Source organism: Nyctereutes procyonoides, unplaced genomic scaffold, assembly GCF_905146905.1.
Source record: "Nyctereutes procyonoides isolate TBG_1078 unplaced genomic scaffold, NYPRO_anot_genome, whole genome shotgun sequence".
NCBI lineage: Eukaryota > Metazoa > Chordata > Mammalia > Carnivora > Canidae > Nyctereutes > Nyctereutes procyonoides.
In genome coordinates this window covers 25,839,008-25,848,520 of record NW_026575132.1, presented here as the reverse complement: position 1 = coordinate 25,848,520, position 9,513 = coordinate 25,839,008, and positions in this window count along the sequence as shown.

Here is a 9,513-nt window from a genome sequence, read left to right as displayed (position 1 = left end):
TCCACCTTGACCAAGCTGTATCAGAAGGGATCAGTTAACAATTGAGCACTGAGTAAAGTCTCTTTTATTGTAGCCCAACAAAGCCTACACAGACCTGATAAGCAGCTTTGTGCTTCAGCTGCGAATAACTGAGCAGCAGCCTCCTTTCTGGAGTAGCAGAAATCAGCTCCTCTACAGCTTGGCAGGTGGGGTCATGGCCGGACACCTCTTATCTCATCAGCAGGTTTAAAGCAGACAAGGTCAAAGTGAGGATGTCAGCAAGGATGTCTCAGGCCCAATTCTACTCAAATATTAGCTTAATGGTATCTGTTCGGTGGTTTGTGTCCTCCTCAATCAACTCTTAGAGAAAGAGGGCATAAGGAAAGGGAAAGGAAAACTGTCGTTAACCATCCTGTCCTGCTCTTCCTGAGGTGTTAATTTAATCCCATTTGAAGTAGATATTATGTGTTCCCATTTTGCAGGTAAAAAAACTGAGTTTGAGATAAGTTATTTGCTTATGAAAATGGGATCTGAAGCCAGATTTTTGTATTGCTTAAGTCCCATATTATTTCATTACACAACATTGCCTCCTTGAAATCTACTCTATAGCCTTCTTAACAACTGAAAAGAGGAGCCTTAAGTGGTGCTTTGTTTGTGGTAAATCCCAAATCTCTTTATGGGTGATCAGTAATCAAACACCCTATCACAGCAAGGTCTTTAAATAACCAAGTGAGATAACCAGGATGGAGAAGCTCTTTGGACTTGGCTTCAGGGGACGCCTGGTTGGCTCAGCGGTTGAGCCTCTGCCTTTGGCTCAGGTCCTGACCAGCCTAAGAGAAAAGATCCACAGATACTGGTATATAATAATATTTTTATTATGTATAATTATATGTAATGTATGGTTATAGGACACATTAGTAATGATTAATACAATATCTTTACAGAGCAGATTTTTCATCTAACACACAAGAGGAAGAAACTATAACAAAGGATATTTGGAAAACAAAGTGCTTAGAAATACAAAATATAATCACAGAAAAAAAAATTCAGGAGAATGGTTGCCATCTAAAATTGAGAAGATCTTTTAGAAAGTAGAGCAAAAAAGAAATGTAAAAATGGAAAAGCAAAGATAAGAACATCTCTGTTTTAAAGAAGGAGTCAGAGTTGGCCAGGAGGAAAACGTAGGGAACCATGTTCCCGAATGAGAGACACAAATGCAGAGGAGTGACTAATGACAATGAGGGATTACAGATACTTGTGCTGTGGTTGGAATATCAGATCAGAGGAGGGGAAATGGACAGAGACAGAGGCCAAATAGCCAGGTAACTTCTGTATTATTTTGAAATGTGTGCTTATAAACATTTATACACAACTGGTAAAATAGCATTCAAACTCACCTTGATTCCAAGTGTAGTATTTTTTCTATACAGCCAGGGGCGGTATAATTTAGATCAATAGTTCTCAACAGGGGGCAATTTTGCCATTAGGGAACATCTGTGTAGGTGGAGGGGAATCAAGGAGGGTGCTACGACTAGCAACGAAGGGACAGAGGCCAAGGATCCTGTTATCCATTCTACGATAAACAAGAAAGTCCCTATCACCATCGACAAAGAATTATCTGGCAAAGAAGGTCAGTAGTACATTTAGTCAGTAGTTGAGAAACCCTGGTTTAGATGAAATGTAAAATTGAAGCTATTCTGAGTGAGCTCAAATCAGTGTCAATAATTACTCGCTGTTAGGAGTTAACAGATCAGAGCAAAATGACTTCACTGGTATTTCAGTATTTATTTTACATAAAACAATCATTTATTTTACAGCAAAATGCTTAACATTTTTAAAATTCTTTTTTAAAAGATTTTATTTATTTATCCATGAGAGACAGAGAGAGAGAGGCAGGGACATAGGCAGAGAGAGAAGCAGGCTCTGTACAGGGAGCTAGATGCAGGACTTGATCACAGGGCCCCAGGATCACGTCCTGAGCTGAAGGCAGACCTTCAACCACTAGGCCACCCAGGATCCCTGCTCATCATTTTAAAAAGTAGTTTCTGAATACCATTGAAAGACATATACAGGGCAGCCCGGGTGGCTCAGTGGTTTAGCACCGTCTTCAGCCCGGGGCGTGATCCTGGAGACCCCGAATCAAGTCCCGAGTCAGGCTCCCTGCATGGGGCCTGCTTCTCCCTCTGCCTGTGTGTCTCTCTCTGTGTCTCTCATGAATAAATGAGTAAAATCTTTAAGAAAAAAAAAAGACATCTGCACGTAACTAAATGTAAAAATGTAAGTTTAAGAAGCATGAATATTAAATATACATTATTTTAATATAAATTACTAGGATATAAAATTAATAAAATTATTTTAAAGTACACACTAAACACTAGTACAAATTAAAATGTGATCATAAATCATTGAAAATAAAATTATTTGCTCTTTTTTTTAAGATTTTAGTTTTTTTTTTAAATTTTTATTTATTTATGATAGTCACACACAGAGAGAGAGAGAGAGGTAGAGACACAGGCAGAGGGAGAAGCAGGCTCCATGCACCGGGAGCTCGACGTGGGATTCAATCCCGGGTCTCCAGGATCGCGCCCTGGGCCAAAGGCAGGCGCCAAACCGCTGCGCCACCCAGGGATCCCTTATTTGCTCTTTTTAAGAATAGTAATCTCTTTACGAAAATATATAAAGGTGTCACTGTTAAGTCTTAAGTGTATTTTTTGTGCAAATTTTCCGAGCTGCTGAAAAAGCCCTTTCTGGTACGATACTTCTAAGAGAATGTGAGGATATGAAGTTATAAATCTAACTTCAAATATAGTTATCTGACTCTTCCTTATTCAAATAAATTCATCTCTTGATTTTAACTTTTTTTTTCAAAGATTTTATTTATTTATTCGAGAAACAGATAGAGAGGCAGAGACACAGGCAGAGGGAGAAGCAGGCTCCCTGCAGGGAGTCCCAACAGTCAGGCCCCGGGCTGAAAGTGGCTCTAAACCGCTAAGCCACCCAGGCCGCCCGATTTTAACTTGAAAAAGAAAATTTTTTTTATTGGAGTTCAATTTGCCAACATATAGCATAACACCCAGTGTTATGTCAAGTGTGATTTTAACTTTTTAAAGGAATAGTTGACACACAATGTTACATGAGTTTCCAGTGTACTGCATAGTGATTTGACAAGTCTATACATTGTGCTGGGCTCAGCACAAGTGTAACCAGGAGATATTTTTTAGCCAATATTTTTGTTTCTTGGGTTAAATGTGATGTTTTTCCTTTGATTTCTGGCAGCTCTAGTTTTTGTTTCAAATACAAAGTTTCTGATTTGTATCAATCTCTTCAATCTCATAGATTGAGATTCTGATGCAGAGAATTGAAATTAATTTTAATATTGTCCTGTTTCTGGGATGCCTGGGTGGCTCAGTGGTTGAGTGTCTGCCTTCAGTTCAGGTGGTGATCCTGGGATCCCAGGATCCAGTCCTGCATCAGGCTCCCCACAGGGAGCCTGCTTCTCCCTCTGCCTGAGCCTCTGCCTCTCTCTGTGTGTCTCTCATGAATAAATACATAAAATATTAAAAAATATATATTGTCCTGTTCCTAATTGTACTAGTTTAAAATATCTTTGAACTAGTACCACTATTCTTGTCAAAGAGAAGCTTGTTTTGTTCATTGACATTGTCTCTCCTCCTGAAGTCCGTGAGGTGCAACAACACTTTCTAAACAAATAAAACATTGTGTTCAAATTTTTCATCATTTATAAATGATTCAGAATTCAGATTTCTTTTTCTAATGTTGAAAGAATGATTTTTACCTCAACTAAAATTCTATGTTGGTAATTTAAAATATGAGGCTATATGGGAAAACCAGAATACTGAAAAATAGTGCCATAACCACAACTAGCTGTGTAACCTTGGGCAAGCCCAATACCTCACTCAGGCTTAATTTCATCATCTGTAAAACGGGCAGGGGCAGGGGAATCCTACATCAAAGTGCAGTGGTGAGGATCACATAAAAGGATATGGGTAAAGCACTTAGATCTATGACTGACGTGTGTGTGTGTGTGTGTGTGTGTGTATTTTATATATATAACTTAGCAAATGCATATAATTAGTTATTACTAAATTATCCACTTCCCATGCATTAATACACTGGTCTTTTTTAAATATGTAGATTATCAGTCCAAATCTTTTAATATAATTTCCAGATAAGCTTGGCATGGTGGTTTTAAAATGCATCCACAAATGCTTTGCTACTTCTCCCTTCACAGGTGTGAGCTGGACTCAGTGATTTGCTTCTAACAAATTGAAGACAGTGGAGTGTGACTTTTTAAAAAAGATTTTATTTATTTGAGAGAGAGAGCTAGAGAGTGAGCATGAGCAGGAGGAGGGGCAGAGGGAGAAGCAGACTCCCCTGCTGAGGCGGGAGCGCAATGCGGGGCTGGATCCCAGGATCCCAGGATCCCGAGATCATGACCTGAGCCAAAGGCAGATGCTTAACTGACTGAACTACCCAGGCATACCATAGAGTGTGACTTTTGACACTATGTCAGAATGAAAATGCATTATGGCTTCCTTCTTGCTCTCTCTTGGATCACTTGCTCTAGGGAAGGTAGCTATCTTGTGATGATACCAAGCAGCCATCGGAAGAGGTTAATATGATAAGGAATTAAGGCCTCTTGCCAACAACAAGTGAATAATTGAAGCTTTTAGCCAACGCCGTGTAAAGGAGCCATTGTGCAAGCAGATCTCCTGGCCCCGGTCAAGCCTTCAGATGACTGCAGCTACCCAGCCCTAGCTGACATCTTCATTGCAACCTTGTGGAAGACTTTGAACAAGAACCACTGAGCTAAGATACGTCCAGATCCTGATCCTCAGAAGTAGTGTGAGATAATGTTTTAGGCTGCTAAGTTTTGGAGTATTTGTTGGGCAGAAATAGATCATCAATACACTTGGTATTGACATTTTTTATTGATGTATAACATACAGACATGTACATGATTGAATTTTCACAAATTCAACACTCCCATATAACCAGCACTTTGATCAGGAAATAAGACATTACCACTCTCAAGAAGACCTCTCCAACTGCTGCTCCTCTACCCCAAAGGGTAGCCACTATCTTGACTTCTAACAATATAAATGTATTTATATAAATGGAATCATACATTATATATGTGTGTATATATATATATATACTTAATATTTATTTTTTATTGGAGAGAAAGAGAGCACAGGTGGGAGGGGCAGAGGGAAGGGAAAGAGCATCTCAAGTAGACTCTGCTGAGCATGGAGCTTGATGTGGGGCTCGATCCCATGAAGACCTGAGCCAAAAAACAAAAACAAAAACAAAAACAAAAAAAACGACCTGAGCCAAAACCAAGAGTCAAGAAGCTCAACTGACTATGCCATCCATGCATCCCATATATCATATTTTTTGTGTCTAGTTTCTTTTATTCAATATTTTATTTATATTTATACATATTTTTGTACTTAATTATAGTTTGTTCATTCTATTTAGTTTTCTGAATATACAACACTTATCCATTGAATAGCAAACTTCTATGTGTTATATTTATCATATGTATTTCTTCCCAACATTGTGCCATATTTGCTTTATCATTCTCTTTCTCTTCACACACACACACACACACACACACACACACACACACCATATATTCATACACTCATTTATTCACGTTTCTAAATCATTTGGTATAATTTGCAGAGAGCATAACCCTTCACCTCTAAAATCTTTGGAATGTGTAATTTAATCTTCTCTTATATAAACAAAATGAATCTAAAGAAGTTTCAACTTGATGCAATCTTTTATCTAATATACAATCCATTTTCAAATTTTACCAGTTTTCCCAGTAGAGTCCTTTGTAACATTTTCCTCCCACTTAGCATTCCATCCAAGACCATCATTTATTGCCTTTATTGTCATTTCCCTTTGGTCTCCTTTTTAATCTTGAATAGTTCATCAGCTTTTCATTACCTTTTTATGAAATGGACATTTTTGAAGGGGAGTCAACTCACTTTTCATACTTAAAAAGAAAAAGTGAGATTTCTTGTAACCTTATCCCATTTCTGTAGAATCACATATTTTTCAAACAAGCACTGATACATCTAATTGGATTTTTGATCAAACTATTTAGCTGTGTCTAAATAGTTTGGTCAAGATTGTTTTTGAAATAATATGATACTTCTATATAATTGCAGAAGATCAAGCCAGTTGGGTAATTTTTCTTTAAACTCAGAAAAGCCTTTAGCTCCAAAACCAACAAATATGAACCTCCAAATCTAGATCATTTTCACTGCCTTTGGCCCAGTCCAGGAACAAAGAGTTCACAAGCCTATATGCAGATTACCTTAATTTAGCTACCATCCGCTCTAAAAAATAACAAAGGCAAGATATCTACTCTCAATAGGTATGTACCAATCACCAAAATCTATTTCTGTTGGCTGCTTCAAAAGTTCAAACACCATTTAGTTTAGCTTAACATATATTTATTGAGTATCTACTATGTGCCAGGCACTGTGCTGGGCTCTGGGAATATCCAGATGACTAGAACATGGCCCTTGCTTTCAAGAATAAGCATTACAGTGCAAGGTACACATATACACATACATCTATGTCTCCTATACCACACTTGTATAGAGAGAATGAAGCTCCTAAGTGATATGTAGAAAAAAATAGAAGTACACTGAGGGAACAGTAGAAGAGCAAGTCTGATATGGGGGCAGGTGATCTGAGACATCAGGGTAGTGTTTGTAGATGGAGTATGGCCTAAAGTACATGTTAAAAGACAAGTGAAATGTTTGCCAAACAGAGGGATAGGGTGTGTGTTTGTGTGAAGGTCAGGGGTGGGTGAAGGCAGAGTAGCCAAGCAGAGGGAAGGACAAGCTGTTTGAGGTAGTGTAAAAGCAAGACAGGGCATACTCAATTTTCAGGCCTCACTGAAATAAATTACATTCTTGTTTCACCACCAAAATAAAAAATAAATAAAATAAAAAAGTCAAGACAGGCAGGGGCAGATGTCAGAGGCTTTTCAACCATTATCAGGGAGCTTGATGAAAGTTTGTAGAAGGAGAGCCTTTGATCAATATTAAACGGTAGAGGGCAGCCCCGGTGGCTCAGCGGGTTGGCGCCGCCTCCAGCCCAGGGCGTGTCCTGGAGACTCGAGATGAGTCCCACGTCAGGCTCCCTGCATGGAGCCTGCTTCTCCCTCTACCTGTCTCTGCCTCTCTCTCTCTCTCTCATGAATAAATAAATAAAATCTTTACTGCAGAAAGGTCATCAAATTTGTATTTTAAAATAATCTAGTGACATTTTGGGGCATGAATTTCAGTGAGGGACAAGAGTGTAGACAGGGAAACTCGTAGTATGTCGGGTAAGAGATGAGGAGGATGTGAATCAGGGCTGTGACACATGTAACAGAATCAAGGAATAATTAGGACATCAAGTTAGCACCAGCTGTGATTGGGTGTGGGATGAGGGAGAGAAGTGGGCCTTCATAGTTGGTGGTGCCAGCAAGCAAGATGGAAAATACAGGGATCCCTGGGTGGCGCAGCGGTTTGGCGCCTGCCTTTGGCCCAGGGCGTGATCCTGGAGACCCGGGATCGAATCCCACGTCGGGCTCCCGGTGCATGGAGCCTGCTTCTCCCTCTGCCTATGTCACTGCCCCCCCCCCTGTGTGACTATCATAAATAATAATAAAAAAAAGATGGAGAATACAGAAAAAGTCTGTTTAGGGGAGGTGGGGGGTGGCGTGCAGAGTGGAAAGTACCTATGGTATGTTCAAGTGGAGATGCCTAGTTGGAAGTTCTGGGCAAAGAGTTGAGCTAAGATGTAGAAGCCATCATCACGTGAGTGGAAATGAAGCAGGGGAACATGTGAAATTGCCCAGGCAGTGAGAAGCAAAATGAGCCAGTGACACTCATTGACCAGCAACATTTAAGGGAGCAGGAGGAAGAAGTCAAGGAAGCTGAAGTCAGCCATTAAAAGCAAAGCCATGTGGTTATATATTGTCCTTTCATGATGGAATGAACAATTCTTGGCCTATTAATCCTTGATTATTGTACTTTGAAAGATCATTTACATCTACTCTGTTCTGCAATATCCCTTGACCAGAAAAAAAAAAAATCTGCCTAGCACTACTATTGATCAAATTCTTCTTGAAGGCTTCATTTCTGCCCTCTGAAGTCCTACAGGGCACCCTTCAAAGTCTGAAGGCAGCTAATGTGGCTCAACTTCGCTCTCTCTTCTTGGAAGCTTCTCTGTTCCCTCCATAGTTCCCCGTAAGACCCTATGTTCAGAGTTCATCTCTGGCGATCCTTTCCTGGGAACACTGCAATTTGTCAACTTGTTCATGAGCAAAGCAAGTCATCTCCTGGCAGTACACTATATACAGGTATTAACTTCCTAGACTTGGAGACTATTTCCAGTAATATAGCCTAAAATTTAGTTTATAACCAGTCACCTTACACTATGAACTGTTGGGAGTATGTAGTTGACTAGAGCGCACTGCCCTTCCCTCCAATGTAAATGTAACCCGCTCTTCCTGCCCCCGCCTGTACTCTACGGTGATTTTTGTTTAGCCTAAATTGTAGGTTTCATATTTCTGCTCACTTTTCTTTCACTCATAGGGAAAGCTTTCTTGTCTCTAGCCAGGACACCCAAAAAAACTAGATTAACATGGAGCAACCATCAGATCAAGGTGAATGTCAACAACTGACCCTCATTGAACTCCAAATCTGTGGCGAAGGTTTTGATCTAACTAAAGCTTCTAGCTCCATCTTCAGACTGTAAGTTTAAGGAAACAGATTAAAGGTGAGACGTAGGGCAGCCATTGAATTTCTGATTAGTCGATTCTATTTTTTTTGAACTTCCCGTTGATTAAAACCTTTTCCTATTCCCTTCTGAAACCTCTAGATGATTAAAAGTTCATGTTCCTTTGGAGGCAGAAGATGGCCCCAACTCTAAAAGATGGTCTTTCAGGAGAGGGTGAAATAAATAGAAGGGAAGATATTCTCACACTCTGTGGAGAGACATAGCATAGGAGTCAATTCCAAGAAGTCAGGTAGCATCACAATCAGGTCCCTCCCACTGAAGGCAGAGGATGTTGAACTCACCAGGAGGCCACCTGCTCAGGTCAGGGCTTTCTCTAGTGTTGTTCTTCCCCACAAAGAGCAGGACCACTGTGAGTCCACTCCGTGAAGCTGAGATACTAGATTGGTTCTCTATAGTTCCCGTGTCCTTGGGCATCTCCCCATGTGTACCCTTTTAATGGACAGGGGCTTTCTGTTCCAGTGCGATCACTGGAGTCATTCACTAGGACTGTGAGCTTCAGAAAAGTTAACTAAAATAGAGTATCTCAGGATTATGAGGGAAAAAGTGAGTTAATAAATATAAATCACTGGGGCCCCTGGGTGGCTCTGGCTCTTGGGTTTCAGCTCAGGTCATGAACTCAGGCTGGGGAGATGGACTCCCAAGTGGAGGGCCACGCCTTGGTGCAGTGGGCCTGAGATTCTTTCCCTCTGCTCCCCCCAC